Source organism: Leptonychotes weddellii, chromosome 9, assembly GCF_054177405.1.
Source record: "Leptonychotes weddellii isolate Sample4059 chromosome 9, ASM5417740v2, whole genome shotgun sequence".
In the NCBI taxonomy this organism is placed as follows: Eukaryota; Metazoa; Chordata; class Mammalia; order Carnivora; family Phocidae; genus Leptonychotes; species Leptonychotes weddellii.
The window spans coordinates 34,994,628-35,012,462 of record NC_138377.1 but is presented as its reverse complement, the minus strand read 5'-3'; the positions used below and the strand labels follow the sequence as shown (position 1 = coordinate 35,012,462).

The 17,835-nt window shown below is 44.3% G+C and overlaps 1 long non-coding RNA gene across 1 annotated transcript; it reads right to left on the bottom strand.

Annotated features, from left to right (window-relative positions):
• Nucleotides 1-14,013: 14,013 nt before the first annotated feature.
• Nucleotides 14,014-17,588, bottom strand: LOC145723255 (uncharacterized). The gene is made up of 3 exons (XR_014148178.1): nt 17,309-17,588; nt 16,876-16,969; nt 14,014-15,396 (listed from the first exon to the last, which is right to left on the bottom strand). It is a non-coding gene; the product is annotated as an uncharacterized LOC145723255 (long non-coding RNA).
• Nucleotides 17,589-17,835: the final 247 nt, after the last annotated feature.

Genomic DNA, 17,835 nt, shown 5'->3' with positions numbered 1-17,835 from the left:
CACAACTCCTACAATGACAGGTCTCACCAGATTCCAGGAACTGCTTTTTATCTCTTTGTCCTTTCAAGCCTGAGGATGGGAAGCCACAGTACTCTTGTCAGCCCTGGGGTGCTTCATCATCCCTTATAGGTTGATCCATAGCCCTGCAAATTATCTATTTCTAAACTCTCTCCAGTCACCCCTTTGGAGTGTGCCTTCTGCTTCCTGCAGGGACCCCAACTGACATTCTAGCTCTGCTGAGGAGAGTCCACATCTTTCTTGACCATTCCAACATCCAATCAGGAAAATTCAAGCAAGGCTACAGTTAGTAGTTTGGCCTTTGAAGTCAACATGTTGACCCCAGTTTATCCCCAGAGAAGGTAGGCATGGAGTTCCTGTGGCTTTTCCTGGGTTACCAAGTAACTTGGTACACAAGAACTTTAATCATAAGCCCAAAACCCACACACCCGATTCTCATCCAGGGAGGAATGTGTGTAATGCTTAATTCAGTGTTTTTCTTTCTGGAATTTCTAACAATAATAATGGAAAAGGAACTTGGGGGAAAGTGTCAGAGAAAATCACGTTGGCATTTTCCTTTCCTTATGTGTAGATTGTTTGAAGGAATCCAAACCCCAGCTTGAGCTACAGTGTCTAAACCAGACATGTCAGCTGTCAGCAGGCTGGCCCTGGTCATCAGCAGAGGGGGCTGAGTGTGCTCTCCTCTCTCTGCTCTCAGCCTGGCTCTACCTGTGGGGACAGGCCTGGAAGTCACATCACCTGTACTTCCTCATGGACCCTCACTAACTACAAAAAGAACACACCCTTCTCTAGGTTTTGTCTCAGCCAGTTTAAATGTTGATCAGTTGAAAAAGGCTTGGTCTTTATTAAGATGCTTTCCAGCTATTAGTGAGCACACTTTAGGCTCTTGATAGCATCTGGGTTATTAAGAGCCAGTAACAGCAGAGATACTACTGGTAGGTACAGTACCTACAAACTATAGCAAAAGAGAAGACAGGACTCTTCAGGCCATGCTAGACAGAGAGCAATGAGCTGCCTGTATATTCAGCCTCTTTAGGCAGATAGAGGTGGGGCATAGGTACACAAGATCTTGGGGCTCTTGTCTTGCCTCACAGGGTTACTTGGGGGCCAATTCCTCCAATATTTTAATCACAGTTTCCCAGGAAACGAGATGCAAGGGGCTTAAACACTGTTAAGTTGAATGCCTCTCAGCCCTGACTCTGTATTAAAATCACCTGGGCAGCTTTTAAAAAGGATCTGTGAGTTTTGCTGCACACCAATTAGATTAGAGTTGCTGGGGATGTGGTCCTGGCATTGGCGTACACTGTTCTGTTAACAGTACCACCCTCAAACCAGATGAGAGAGACAGGAAGACAGTATGTAGAAGGGGGGAGGTGGAGAAAGAGAGAGGGGAGAGAGAAAGATGGGAGAGTGCTGGGTTTTGATGTAAAAATGTGTTTTCTACTATGGGTCGTGATGGAAAATTTTGAGGCAACTGTACTTTATGCATAGTGGGTACTTGATAAATAAGTGTTTAATGACAGGGAGGAAAGAAAAAGAGGCATAAGAGAAGAGGAAAAGGGGCGCCTGGGTGGCTCAGTCGGTTGAGCGACTGCCTTCGGCTCAGGTCATGATCCTGGAGTCCCGGGATCGAGTCCCGCATTGGGCTCCCTGCTCGGCGGGGAGTCTGCTTCTCCCTCTGACCCTTTCATGCTCTATCTCATTCTCTCTCTCAAATAAATAAATAAAATCTTTAAAAAAAAAGAGAGAAGAGGAAAAGGAGGGAAGAAAGAATGACAGAAGGACATTAGGACAATTTTCTGTCCTCAGTGTTTGTGGAAATCGTTGGCACAGCCATGAATAACTTACATGAATTTGCAAAAAGTTTTAGAAGAAACTAAGGAAGACAGAGGAGAGAAAAAGGGAGTAACCGAAAAGTTCATGAACCAAAACCTCAAAAATCAGTCCTGACATTTCATCATCTCACATTTGACTCATTCTGGCTTGTGAGCCTTGATATAGGAGTTTTCAATGAATTTTAATTTCCTGTTGGTTTGAGGAGATTCAAGACTGTGATATTTGAAAATAGTTTAAGGCAATCCAGTGCTTTCTTGCCAACTGGATTTCTCCTTGGCCAGGCTCTGATCTGAAGGTGATTCAAGCATTGTTTTGTAACCCCAGTCTGAGATAACTAGGATAACCCTGATCTCAGTACACTCTTTAGCGTGAAAGACCTTCCAGAAACCTCTGGGGCTTTTTAAACAGACTATTTCATGAATGCAGCATGTTGGTGCACAACAGAAGATATAATAACAGAGACAAAGAGGGAAATTTATTAATGAGAGAGGAGTTAATTCATCAGGAAGACATGACAATCCTAGATGCATATGCAACTTATACGAGAGCTTCAGAAACATGAAGCAGAACTGGATATTTACCCAAGGTAGATGAAAGCATATGTCTTCACACACACACAGACACACACAAAAATGCAAAAATGTTATAGTACCTTTATGCACAATTGTGAAACAAGCCAAATCTTCTTTGCTGAATACAAAACCAAATGGTGGTACATCCATACAATGGAATACTACTTAGCAATGAAAAAGGATGGGCTACTGATACATGTCTTTATTTATAGACAACATGATTGTTGACATGGAAAAATTCTTAAAAATCTACCAAAAAAGTTTTAAGAATGAATAAGTGAGTTTAGCAAGGTTGAAACGTGCAAATTGATTAAACAAAAATCAACTGTAGCTTTATTAGTCACAAATCACTAGAAATTGATACTTTAAAATATAACATTTACAATGGCATCTAAAAACATGAAATTCTTAGGGATAAAGTTAATAAAATATGTGCAACACCTGTACTCTAAAACATAAGACTGTTGGGAGAAATTAAAGACTTAAATTAATGGAGAGATACAGACAAAATAGGGGATCTAAAAATAGATCCATATATACATGGTCAATCAAATTTCAAAAAAGGTGCCAGTGTAATTCAATGGAGAAAGGAGAATCTTTTCAGAAAAAAACAGCTGATGTTCAGGGGTGCTTGGGTGGCTCAGTTGGTTAAGTGTCTGACTTCAGCTCAGGTCATGATCTCAGGGTCCTGGGATAGAGCCCTATGTCAGGCCCCCCACTCAGTGGGGAGTCTGCTTGTCTCTCTCCTTCTGCCCCTCCCCTGCCCGTGCTCTTTATGTCTCTCTCTCTCTCTCTCAAATAAATAAATAAATAAATAAAATCCTTAAAAAAAAAGTCTTAAAAGAAAAACAGCTGATGTCTATAAGGAAATAAATGAACTTTGACCCTTACCTCACACCATATACAAAATTTATTTTAAGTAGGTGATAGACCTAAGTGTAAGACCAAACTATAAAACATCTAGTAGAGGGGCGCCTGGGTGGCTCAGTCAGTTAAGCTTCTGCCTTCTGCTCATGATCTCAGGGTCCTTGGATTGAGCCCCACACCAGGCTCCCTGCAAGCAGGGAGCCTGAATCTCCCTCTCCTCCCAGCTCAGTGCTTTCTTTCACTATCTCTCTCTCTCAAACAAAACAAAACTTCTAGTAGAAAGCATACCAAAAAAATTGAATTGGGTTAGACAAACATTTTTTAGAATAAAAAAAACACAAACCTTGAAAAATAAAAATAAACTGGATTTCCTCAGAATTATGAACTTTGGGGCGCCTGGGTGGCTCAGATGGTTACACCTCTGCCTTCGGCTCAGGTCCTGATCCCAGGGTCCTGGGATCGAGCCCCGCATCGGGCTCCCTGCTCCGCGGGAAGCCTGCTTCTCCCCCTCCTTCCTGCTCGAGCTCTCTCTCACTATCTCTGTCTGTCTCAAATAAATAAATAAAATATTTAAAAAAAAAAAGAATTATGAACTTTTGCTGTTCAACAGACATTATCAAGAAAATGCCAAGGCAAGCCACAGACTGGGAGAAAATATTTGGAAAACAGATATATTATAAAGGACTTGTAGCCAGAATATATGAAGAACTCTTACAACTCTGATAAATGAGAAGCAAATGGACAAAAGATTTGGGCAGTCCGTTCACCAAAGAAGATACACAAATGGTAAATAAGGACATGAAAAAATGCTCAACGTCAGTCATCATTAGGGAAATGCAAGTTAAAAACAATGAGTTGTTGCTACACATGTACCTAAATGACTAAAATTAAGAATACTTACAATACCATGTGTTGGTGAGGATGTGGAGCAATAAGAACTCTCTTCCATTACTGATGGGAAATGAGAAGTGGTACAGTCCTTTGGAAAACTGTTCCTCAGTTTTTTATAAAATTAAATGTACACTTATGACCCAGCAATTCAATCCTGAGATATTTACATAAGAAAAATATCATGTGTTCACATAAAGATATGTACATATATGTTCATAGCAACTTAATTTTCACTAGCTGAAAGCTGAAAACAATCCAAATATATATAAACTGATGAATGGATAAATAAGTTATAGTATTTCCTAACAATGGAATACTTCTCAGCAACAACAAGAAATGAACTACTGATACATGAAACAACAAGGTGAATCTCCTAAGCATTATATACTAAGTGAAAGAAGCCAAAAATGGAAGACCACGTGATTCAATGTCTAGGAGATTCTAGAAAAAGCCAAGCTGTAGAGTGACAGACCAGATTAGTCCTTGCCTGTGGCTGGAGATGGTGAAATGAGATTGATTGCACCTGGGCATAAGAGTACTTTTTGAGTGATGGAAATGTTTTATAGCTTGTTTGTGGTAGTGATTATATATTAATCACACCCATCTAACTATACATTTAAAAATGGGTATATTTTCTTGTATATAAATTATAACTCAAGAAAGCTGATTTTTAAAAAAGTTCTAGGTCTAGGGCTTCATACCAGAGTGACAGGTAAAAAGTTACTTGGCAAACTGTGGGTGCAGGGAAAGGTGAACAATTAGAGCAATTAATGAAATCCATCTACTATACTAGGTTTCATGATTATAGAGACTATCTGTTGTTGGAGATTTCAAACCTCACTCTTGATAGAGAATCTGTTACTTTACACTCTTCTTTGTGTCTCCTTCCTTCCTTTCCAGCCTTCTGGCTGGTCCTCTAATGCTGTCATTTCTTATTACCTCTTGAACCGAAGTCTAATGTTTTTGTGCTTGGATCTCACGTAGTTTCTAAGAGACTAAGAATTCAAAAGTTTATGGTCATCTGGTCAATTCAAAAGTGATCTTTACTTAAACTCATTGGTATTTGCAATGCCAGCATTTCACATGTTATCTTTTCCCAGTGGAAAAGCTGAACAACTAAAGAAAAAAGAAATAAAGCTAATGAATTAGACGCCATGGAAAACCATTTAGGGATTTTGTAAACTTTCCCTTTAAATGTAACAAGGCAGTTCACACGATCACCACAATTTATGGCAAAATAAATTATTGCTGTTCCGTGCACTGTAGTCAATGAAGAAAACCCTTCAGTATATTCCTACGAGAGCGACCTGTGCTGGGACTTTTTCTTCCTTGAGAGACCTGAGCTGCAGCAAAATGAGAAAACTGGCCCAGTGCCGTGAAATCCCATGAAAAATTGAGATGGAAATCACAACAAAAAGAGCAGAAACTTTTCATCCTTTTTAAGTTTCTACTCCAGTTTGATATGAACAAAGTTTTGTATGCAAATCAAAAATACATTTAAATTTTTTTCTCCTGGGAGCACTTCATGCTTTTTGCATGTGATAGAATGAGTCTGGTAGGGAGGCAGGGCTGACCTGGCCAAGTTTAGAATTCATTTGGTCTCTTTGGTCTAGGCAAATCCCACCAAATGAGAGCAGTTCGGTGTTTAAATTTGTTTATGCTTTGTAAAATAGAACTTCCTGTTTTTTGATTTTGTAAAAAAAAATCTCTTGAAATGAAGTAGCATTTAAACCTTTTTTTTTTGATGGGTTGAACGCAAACAGATCAGAAGTATATGGATAGAATTTCCCTCAAATTTCCCAAAAACTTTAATAATTAAGAACTAGCCAAACATACTCTAGGTTTGGGGCTGGATTTAAATTTCAAAACATTCAGGGAACTCAGACTGCATTCCAAACTGACAGGGTTTTGTTTTGGTGTTTTGTTTGAATTTTACATGGGGAACAAAACACTTGGCGGTTGTCTCCACAAATATGGATCTGTTTTCAGTACTTATACCTCAACTGTTACACTGATAGGAAAGTTTTCATTTTTTTTTTTTCCTGGAAATGAAATCAACCTTTAGAGAAATGAGAGATTCTTTTTTTTTTTTAAATTTTATTTATTTATTTGAGAGAGAGAATGAGATAGAGAGCATGAGAGGGGGGAAGGTCAGAGGGAGAAGCAGACTCCCCACTGAGCAGGGAGCCCGACGCGGAACTCGATCCCGGGACTCCAGGATCATGACCTGAGCCGAAGGCAGTCGCTTAACCGACTGAGCCACCCAGGCACCCGAAATGAGAGATTCTATTGATAACTGAGAGTAGCCCAAGTGTGTATCGGGCAGGTCCCAAGCCTCGTTTTTATAGGAGCCCAGTGCCCTCTGCTGTTGTACCCATTGTGGATGGACCTCATTTGTGAATGTAGCCACTATCATTTTCAGTTCCCCTTATCCTCCGAGACCTCAGGGTTCCCAACTTCAATTTTGTTCTCTCTCCAGACTCTGTTCCAGTTCTGCTATGTGGCTCTTTACACTCTTAGCCATGTCATTAGGAAGTCTCCACTGCAATTCTGGCTCTTTGGGACAATCACATTCACCCCTCACCTAACTCTCTGTTGGAGGAAACCTTACTCTGAGTCTGGGCTGTGCTGGTTATGGAAGGGAATGAAGCCACTTGGAACCCCAGTGAACTCAATGAGGAACTCAATGAATTCTGGGCCAAGGTTCTTGAGAGGGGAAATTCCTACTGAATTGGAATAAATGGCTACAGAAATTTCCAGAGGCAGTTGTCAATGGAACTAGGACAGGGAAAATTCTTTGGGGTGTCCTGGGCCGATGACATTTCATTTCCTGGGAAAGGTGTCAGTAGGTATGAAAACGCTCCCATCTGTCCAGCCAAGGGCAGACACATACCAGTGAAGGACAGTTACTTGTAACCATGGCAATGATTGAAGCTGTCGATTAACCAGATCTTCGGGGTTTTTTCTACTCTTTTCTTCTGGTTCCCTTTGTAATTGTGAAAATTAGAGCCTGAAAGGGAGAAAAGACAGGAAAAAGAGACGAAACTCAAATTGATCAGCTGTGCTACCTTTTAGCGGTTAGAAAATTTGAGTTCAGGTCTGAATCACTAGGTAAAATGAGAAGATTAATGACTGACTAACATGTGTGTTGAGAGGACTGGTAGTCTTTCTCTTCGCCTGGGGGGACTACGTGTATTAACCCCTTTGTAAAGACATTTGCCTGTGTCTTTGCAGCCTGTGTATTAGTATTGTGGTGACTGAAGGGCAAAGTGACAAGGGAGAGAGTCGTCCTGCCTCCTCTCCGGTGGAAGAGGCGGGCAGCCCATCAAGAGGACCAGGGCTCTGCAGAGCGCCAGATGGTAATAGGCTCCCCACAGGGACGCCAGCAGCAGGGGTGCCAGATGGTCCCTTGCCTGTGGAGGATGGAAAGAGGATTCGTATAAGAAGGAACAAAGTTTCAGGCACCACCATGCCATGTGTGCTATTGAATGTTTAACAAATGGCTGTCCAGAAAAGAAATCTCTGGTTTGTACCGCTGGCCAATTTTCATGGTGTAAACATTCTCCCCATCCCCAATTGCAAGCTCCTGACCTGAGCAAGGAGTCCCTGGAAGAGGAGTTGGGAAGAAATGAGCAAAATCAGCTCTGGCAAGGGTGGGTGGGGGTGGGGGGATGGCGGGCTCAAGCATTCCACTGCCCCAGGCGTTAGGACCCCTGCAGAAGGGAGGGAGGGGGTCCAGCAAATTCTTAGAAGAACTGGTATATTTTCTATAGACCTCTGCTCTGTTTGTGTTCCCTCTCCTCTTTCAACATAAACAACCAACATTCGGCTGTGATTCCTTCAAGTATGATCTCATGAACTCAGGGTTTAAAATAAGTCATTTATCAGAACCGAAACCGACATTTGGACTCAAATAGAACTAAAGACTATAACTTGTATGAAATAATAAGAACAAATATTTTTGAGTGTTCTTCAGATAGCATCCTACAGCTAGTCATGGACAGTTTGAGATGATCCATTAACAGGTAACATTTATTAGCACCCACTATGTATCAGGTGCCTTCCATGTATTAACTCATGAAAGGTGGTATTATTAGGAAAATCGCACATTTTCAACAAATAACCGTGGTGTATACTTTTCAGTAAAACTACAGGTGTAGTCTAGTGTATTCTAGACTGTTCACAAGGTAGTTTGAGATGTTAAAAATAGCAAACATGTATTGAGTTCCTACTCTGCACCTGATATTTTGCATGAAATCTGCATTGAATTTTTTTTAAAATTTTTATTTATTTATTTATTTGACAGAGAGAGACACAGCGAGAGAGGGAACACAAGCAGGCGGAGTGGGAGAGGGAGAAGTAGACTTCCCGCAGAGCAGAGAGCCCGATGTGGGGCTCGATCCCAGGACCCTGGGATCATGACCCGAGCTGAAGGCAGACGCTTAACGACTGAGCCACACTGGCGCCCCTCTGCACTGAACTTTTGTAATGACCTATGAGTCAAGTGTCATTATGATGCTTATTATACAGTTAAGGAAATAGAGGACAGAAAGTGACATCCTGAAGGTCAGACAACTCACTGATGGCAGAGCCAAGAATCAGACCCAGGCAGCCTGACACCAAAGCTCGCTCTTACGGATAGGACGCCCCCATCTTTCCAGGCTTGAATGTTCTTAGGCACAGCCCTGACTGTCAGTGTAGATGTTTGACCTTGATTTAAAAGCAATGCAGTAATGTTTCCGTGCCACCACCCTTCCCAACACACGCTTCTTTGAGGCTGTAAACTACCTTTTTCACTTTTGCGGTAGATACTGTTCAGCATTACATTACTTTGGTCTGTGATTTAGAGCTGAAGTAGTCACATGCTAAGAGATCAGGAGATGAATTCAGAATCATACACAATTCTCCTAATTGCTAGTCAAGTTCAATGTGATCCCCTTGAAAACCACTCTGAAACCACACACAATTCAGCTGAACCAAGGGGTTAAGGAAATCAGATTTCAGAAGAATTCTATTGATCTCCACCTTTAGACTCTTTAGTGCTAACACACTTTTGAAGTTTCTGCCTCGTTGGAGTGACATGATTTACACCTTTCATTCTGGGGTTGTCTTAGCTGAGCTACTGGAGTTTAGAAAGAGGAAGGGCTTGAAACTCACTTTTAAAAGTAAAATAAAGCTTACACAGTGGGGGATTTCCTTAACTCTCCAATGTCTGACATGTGTTAGGTAGTCAGGAAAAAATAATAAAATTCCCCAGGAAAAGCATTTCACAAATGGCAGTGGCTAAAATATGGTTTTCTAGGTGGCCCTGGGTCTGATTTCCATCCTATTCTCCTCCCCTCCTGAGGGGCTGGTCTCAGTAGAGACAGATCTTCAGAGTCCTGCAGAAAAGCCAAAGCTTCCAGAAAAGCCCAAGGACAGCCTGGAGGATGCCCAGCTCACAACTGAGAGAGAGGTCTCCTGTAGAGACCATATGTCTGTATCACACTAAGAGGTGTGCTAGCTTTCTCTGGCCACTCCCTGGATCACCCAGGAAAGGGGACCAGCTTTGATTAGGCTCTGACATCACAGCCAGCACCACCTGATGATGGAGAAGGGGAGGCGGTGCCTGTTCCAGGGAAAGCAGATAATAGGAACCACAGGGATCTACAGGGCTTCCAACGTGTGGCCTCAAGAAAGAAAGGACAAGAGTAATGGAGATGAAGAGGAAATAACATGCTTCTGGAGGACAAATGGGATTTCGGGGAGTCCTTCACAAAGTAGCTGCACAGTGTCAGGTTGTCTAGACATTTGATTCAGCTCTGAGGACCTCAAGGAATAAGGAGGAGCTTGTGGGTTTCTGATCCTGGGGCCCAGTTTAATTTAAGGGTTCACACCTGTAGCCTGTGGTTGAGTGAGAAACATGTGGGAATTAAAAGATCCGGGTAGTAACATCCCAGTGCATTTATGTATTTCATATCAGTACAGTCGGTATTTTTTTTTTTAATACAGAAAACTCCCCTCACTGAGCAAAATCACACAATAAAAACTGCGGGGCTTAGATAAAGCTCCACCTAAAAATTTTGTCCGTAACATAAAAAAGAGAAATCTAATAGAAATAGCACAGCCTCACACATGTTAAATGATTGAGAAAGGAGTCAGTACTACAGTAAATATGGTGCTTTATCTTGAGAAAGACCTGAAGTTGGCTTATGGAAGCAGGCGTTGTAGCTTGCGAGGTATTGTGAGGTGATAGGAGGAAGGTCCTCCAAGTTTGCCAACTTGAAATCCTGGAGCTTGTTTTTCTGTCTTTGAGATATAGGCCCTTTGAAGCATGTGTTTGTAATAGAGAACCCCTTTATCAAAATTGAAAATTTGATCCCATGTGTAGTCGTTGTCGTCAGGTAACTTCTGTCCCCCTCTGGACGTTCCTCTGTGGCTTTCTCATCTGCACCTGGGACTCCACCTAACAGCTGAAGGCTCTGGAAATCGGCATGAAGTTTGAAACCACCAAATCAGCCACTCATAGTACTAACAGGTGCCACTTCTGCAGAATTTGGCATTTCACCTTAAGGTCTTGTATGGAGAGAGAGGGCTTTCTCTTTGTGAGACAGGTTGCCCCCCACTTTGCACTGTTTGGCTTTCAGTTGAAACAATGCTCGTCTTTCCATCTCTTCTGTTTCTTCAGGGGTTATTCTCATTGACATTTTTGTCCTCAGAGTTGTTTCACCCAGAGATGTGTCATTTATTGTCTCAGCATTGGGGATTCCTTCATGCCTCTTGCTTGGGAAATTGCACATGATCTCTTGATTATTTCAAAATGCATTTTTTAGGGGTGCCTGGGTGGCTCAGATGGTTGGGTGTCTGCCTTCGGCTCAGGTTATGATCCCAGGGTCCTGGGATCGAGCCCCACATCGGGCTCCTGGCTCAGCGGGGAGCCTGCTTCTCCCTCTCCCTCTGCCTTCCCCCTGCTCATTCTCTTTCTATCACTGTGTCTCAAATGAATAAATAAAATCTTTTAAAAAAATGCCTAAAAGCTTCTCCTCAATACATAAAATTTTCCTTTTTCATGACCTGTTTGGTATTTTAAAATCAGGATGCTTAGACATATTTGAGATGTTGAATGAGTATTTTTTTTAATATAGAAAAGTTCACAATAATAAGAGCCAAACATAACCTTGTAGGAGCACACACTTGGATGGGATAAGGAGAGGGCAATGTACGGAGTGTGCGGATTTGTGCATTTCATGAATTCCTGCAAGACATGGCTCAGCAGGTGCAGTTTTCTATGTTAATGTAGTTTTTTAAATTTTCAGACGAAATTGCGGGTGAGAAATTTGCATATGTTCAAAGTGTCCCATCATATATTAATCTAATTAAAATAAATTTGCATGGTCAAAACAAGGGTTATAGCAGACTGTGTGTGGTACCTCTGCTCATGGTTTTCTCAGCTGATCATTATACTAATTCTGTGAGGTAGATGGGAAAGTTAATATTCCCATTATGCAGATGAAAAACCTGCAGCCAATAGTCCTAAAGCTTGGATATGAGCCTGGAACAACCAAAACAACCAGAAGATGAAACCTGACCCTGTCCTTCTAGTTCCTAAAGTGAGTGCTACCCCTTCTTCTGGAAGTTTGGTTTTGTGAGCCAGGAAATTTTCTTCTTTTGCTTCAAGTAGTTGGAGGTAGGTCTTGGCTAATGCAGAGCTGCCTGGAAAATGTTCAAATTCTCTCCTAGCTCTGGGAGACGTTCTGCCACATGTTGACTTGTAAATTAACCATCTCCAGGTAGAGGGCACCCTACATGTCAAGGTTTGCCCTTGAAATGGCTGGCTGTGCTGTGGGCACAGGACAAAAGGAATTGTTCCTTCATCCCCTGAGGGCTGGCCAAGAAAGTTCCCAGGCAGAGTGGGGGTGTGTGGGTGAGATCCTTCTTTTGGAGGGGGTCTGACTCAGTTTGCACCCATTTAGTCACTGCCCTTTCTGAAGACAGTGACCCTTCCCTGTTCTTGTCACGGCCATTTCTTGCTCACTGCGAGAGAACGTGCTCTGAGTGTGGCTGAACATCCCCCTTCCTCTTGGTGCTTTGGTGTCCTGACGGCTCCTGGTCAAATTTCAGCTCAGTGACAGGAAAGAGTCCCTGTCATTTCCCATCATGAGCTCAGGAATGACCACTGCTATTCAGCGAGCCCCTCTCTGTGCTCCAAGCCTCTGAGAAGCACTTCACGTAGTCATTCACACATTCCACTGGTATTTGTTGAGGGCCCATCATGTGCCAGGATCATTCCTATTGCGTGGTTATCTCCCTTGCTTCTTAAAGTTCGAACTACTCCATTGGGCTTCCAGCTGATGCACTTACCCCTGTGCTGTCCTGCTTCTCTTATTCAGGGCTGCCTGTGCAGTTTTAGGCAAGGTTGCTATGAGCTCAGTCGGGTTTCAATCATTTTCCAACTTGCTGGAGACCTGAAAACGTGTCAATGACCTTCCATGACCTGGATAACAATTTCTCAACTTGTCACTGCCTTTCATGTGTGGGCACAGACTGAGTTCCCTTCCATTTGGATAGCATGTGTCCGAGTGTCACCTTTGTGTATGTTTGGTGAGCTTTAGATTTCCTTCCTTCCTTCCTTCCTTCCTTCCTTCCTTCCTTCCTTCCATCCATCCTTTTTTCAAATTCGTGCACTGGGACCTATTCGACAAATTTGCGAAGAAAGAGAAAGAACAAAGAAAGAGCAACCTAAATACTGAAAAATATATTTTTTTAACTTTATGAATGAGCCCTTTGAACTCAGTGGCCATGGCTCCTTCCTAACCTGCACCTTTCACGTCCTGTTTCCAGCTGGAGTAGAAAATCTGAGGTGCCCTGGCCCTGAGCCTGCACTGAAAGCTGGCTGGGGGTTGCGTCTCCCTGTCCTCAATGAGCAGTGGCAGCCAGGCACTTCCTGCCTCCATAGCGGTAGCCATGGAAATTCGCTGGGAAGGGAAGGGAGCTGGAGCCTTCACCCGCTGTGGCCAAGGGCAGCAACAACAAAGAATGTCAAGGATAAATTCCTGCAGTCAGTGGGCATGGGGCTGGGGAGGAAGGGGGGGGTGTCTCTAGAGGTTGGTGTTGAAACTTTCTGCCTTGCCTAAAACCCAGGTTCTCAGCACAGGGGATGTGACTCATGGCTAAGAAATTCCCCATGGCCTTGGATGACATTGATGTTGATTACCTCTGAGTCACATTTCTGGGAGGAACTTTTTTTTTCACCAGAGGCAAACTGAAGGGAAAATGGCAGGGACGGTGGTTTGGAAACAGCAGAGGAAACAGGGTCACTTGTGTTCTTAGTAGGAGAGGTAAAGACATGCAAAATGGAAAGACAAACAAGGCAAAAGGAAGGACACTGAGGAAGAAAGAATCCCCTCCCAGTGGAAAGGGGAGAACTGGGGTCTCTCTCTGGTGTGATGAAGGGGGGGGCAGCCCAGCTGGACTCTGGCCTTTTGCTTCTTATTGTGATTACAGAAATTTCGGATGTTAAGAGATGGAGCTAACATTTGTTCCTTTATTTCACAAGTATTTGTTGAGAAGGCTCCGTGTTCTAGGCTCTGTTCGAGGTACCAGAGATACTGATCTCAGTGGAGGAGCAAGACAACAAAGAAATAGTGAATCAAATGGCATCTCTGAATCCAGCCCTTGAACTAATTAACAGAGATCTGTTCTGAATGTCCAGCTCCAGGATCCGCAAACATGCGCACTTTGCTGAGCTCAAGGGGCAGAGACTTGAATGGACCTGTCAGGGGTGCTGTGCTTCAAAGGTTCAAAGGTTTGTCTTGAGTCCTGGCTCTCACAGCTGCCTATCCCCATACTTGGGACTCCCATCTGGAAGAACAGCCGGGGCTATGGGACTGATTGCAGAAAGGGGGTGACAAAGGGCCCTTGATGGCCCTGAACCCTCCCCATCCCATTATGTGTGTTTGAAGCCTCATCAGAGGTTAAGAGCTCTCTCTCTCTCTAAATTAAGAAAGAGAGAGAGAGAGAGCATGAGTGCTGGGAGAGGGGTGGGGGAGAGGGAGAGGATCTCAAGCAGACTCCCTGCTGAGCGCAGGGCCTGATGAGGGCTGGATCCCACAACCCTGAGTGAAGGATGGAGAAACTTCCCATGCTTGAGTGACCCTGGCCGGGGGAGGCTGGGCTTGGAGGATCCGGGGAAAGTATTGGGCTGCGGCCTGGCTGCCCTCCTGCTGAGAGTGAGGGCACTTTTGCCTCACCGGTGCTCTGTGTTCTCTCAGCCCAGGTCAGAACTCACGGACACCCCCTCCCTGACATCCCTGACATCCCCTGGCCATCTGGCTGCTCCCTTGACCCTACCTTCTGGCCCCCACTTCAGGGCCCCCTCCTCCCAACTGACCTCCGGTGACCACTGCACACCAATCCATCCCGACAGGCGGCCTTGCAGCAAAGTCTTTATTAAAGACGGGATCAAAATATCACAATAAGGAGACAGAGGAGAGGTGAGAGGGGAGGGGAGAAAAGAAGAAACATGGAGGGAGGGAGACAGCAGTGCAAAGGCTTTGGCTAATGGCTGACCGAGGCCCAGGCGGGAGGAGACAGTGTGAGGGAGCAATGCTAACAGAGAGCCCAACCAGCTGGCACCTCCTCTCAGTCTCCAGAGAAAACAAGGTGCAGCCCCACCAACCTCTCCCCAGCCACCCCCTTCTTAATTACTGTCCGCCATGCAGCCCAGTTCTCCAAATTCTGCCTGTTCCCCACCAGGCCACAGGAGGCTGGGAGGGGCCAGGAGGGTGCTCAGCTCCGTTCTCGCTTCTGCTCCTGTAGATTGCCAAGAAGCTTCATCCTGTTGGAGCAGTCTTAGCTCCTCATTCTGAGTCCTCCTTCTGTCCATCTGGCCCTGGCCACCCCGCCCTGTCCCCAGGTCACCAACCAAGGCCAACCAAGGGAGTGACTGAATCAGAGCTTTGGTGACTGCAGAGAGTATGGTTTTGATCTAGAGCTCTGCATGTGCGGGTGTGTGTGCACACACGTGTGTGCGTGCGTGTGCACGAGCGTACGTAGTGGGAGTGGGGAGGTTCCTTATAAGGATTTGGGTTTCATAGATCAGAGGCTAAGAAGGATCTCTTAGCTGGGTTGCAAGCCGAAGAAGGTATGAGTTAAACCACACTCAGCAGAATCTGTGAATGAGTAAATTCCTGTAATTTAGCCCCGTACTGTTGTGTGGCCTTTGATTCTTTACCTGGAAAAAAAAAAAAATAAATGAATTGTTGTTGTTACTACTTTTGCTTTAAACAGGAGACGGACTGTGTAATGTGCTGAGGGGCCAGGTCAGTGAGGATGGTCACAAGAGACATTTGGGATGAGTCTCTGGAGCTCACCATGTCTCTGGGTCAAGGGGAGAGGACCTCCATCCTAGCTGGCAGCCAGGTGATTGAGGAGCAGAGACTGCTGAGGGTAGAGATGCCCTGGATGCTGGGTATCGCCTTTTCAGGGTCCAGCCCAAGCCCATTATTAACATGAATTGTTCTCCTTTATCATTTTAAAAAGAATTACTTTATGACAGACATGATATTTCCATCCTGAAGTCAACTCAATGAGAAAACACACCTGCCCTCTATCAAATACAAAATTCTCTCCATGGTGTTACTGAGGACACCAGGCACGCACATGGACCCGGCTGATGACCTGGACTCATCAACGCAGGTTTTCTCAGGCTCAGGCCCAACCATTCTACCCTCCACTGAGTTTTCAGGGACTTTTCTACAAAATGATTTGGCTCAGAAACCATGGAGGAAGGAGACCCACAGCTCAGCCAAAGCCCACCTATCCCGGTTCTTGTTCTCCCTTGTTCCAGCCTCTCCCTTTGAAACACTGTCAGGTCTCAGTGGGAGGCAGATCTTTTGTTACATGGAGGCACAGGCCCTTGAGCTTGGTGGCAGGGGATGAATGAGTCTGTGCGAACAAATGGTGCTTCCTCTGTGGTTGTTCGTATGTGTGTACGTGTCTGCATTTCAACGATTCCTTCCTTCCCTAACCAACCTGCTGAATGCAACATTTACAACCAGCCTCGCGTGCATTACTGCCAGGCTGGGGCCTGATCATGTCAAATGAAGGCTGCCATCTTCCCCTGCCAGAAGCAAGAGACACTGGGAAAGATGGAAATTGGACAATAGTCTTGTATACTCCCTGCCCTGTCACGGATGGCCTTCAGCAGGAAACCAATGAACGGAATCAAAAGAACACGGTTTCCTGTTAACACAGAGCCAAATCCAGCAGACATGATTGCTTCATGCCCTGTGCCAGTCATGGTCAAATCTAGCCTAAGTAACAGCATATGACTGGGGCTGTGGTTTCAGTGAAATATTCCTTTGCTTTTGGCACGGCACCACACACCTTCATATGCTTTATTGGCCTTTCCCAAACTAAGGGAGGGTTTTTTTCTTTTCTTTTTAGATTTCTTTTCCCCCAAAGAACTATATCTGGCTGTTTTGCTGCATACCGGGTCTTAAACCCAAGCCAGCTGACTCCCAATTCTCTCCAGCCTTTTCTTAAGCAACACTTTTTAAAATATATTATTATTATTATTATTGCATCACATAGGGCTAAAATAAACCCGCTGTGTATTGGCCTTCAACAATCTTGCTTTCCCTCTGAAAACGGCTAGTTCCCTAAGACTGGCTTTAAGAGAGAAAAACCTCTCACATAATATTTTTCTTACTTTCCAGGCTGATGTTGAAGGTGATGATAGGTCATAAGCCGCAGCCTTGGCGAGGATGTCCCGGCCCCTGGAGCAGGCGGGAAGTCCATGTGGGCTTGGAATGCAACAAAAGGGAAAAGTTACTAGTGTGCTTTGGACAGGCCCCTGCATTTTTAACCCTTTCTTGAAGCCTAGAGAAGACCTAAGTCCATCAGCTACTCAGACGTTCTCTCCTAAAATGACATGTTTAAGGGGGGATGTGAGTAGTCGTCTGGATTGCTTTTGGTTTTGTTTTTTTTTTTTCTTTTTCAGTTTTGCCCGGTGGTTAAGAGCTTTGGTACCAGCTGATTCAAACCCTAACTCCCTCCCTCTCTCACAGACGTGTAACTCTGGGAAAGCTGATCAACTTTCCCATCCTCATGTTCCTCCTCTGAAAAACAGAGGAAACACTCACCTGCCGGGGTTGTCAGCAAGAATATGAGTCTGGGGCTGGCACTTTGCTTTCTGCTTGTCACGGAAGTCTTTGGCAGAGGGTACCTCCTAAGTGCTCAATAAATCACATTAACCAGTAATACTAAAGCACTTTGGAAAGCAATGGCTTCTTGCTTCAAATGCTTCTGGGAGTGATGGTAAGGGAGTGTGGGGCTCAGGGTCGGACACGAGGTAGGGTCATAGGCAGGCAGAGTGGCTTCTCCATGATGTTTGCATGCATTATCTCACTGAATGGTCAGGAGAATTCTGGGGAGAAATCAGGCAGTCATTATTATTCCCATTTCACAGATAAAGAAATGGAGGCCCTTGCCCCCTGCTAGAATTGGCAGAGCCATGACTGGACCCCAGGGCTCTGGAATCCTTGCTAATGCTCCATCTGTACATCACATTTCCTCTCAGAGCTGGATTCATTTGTTCTTGGCCTGTCCTCAGTTCCCCGAGGCTCTCTCCCTCCCTGTCCTTTCCAGGAAAGGCAGAGTGAGTAGTGAG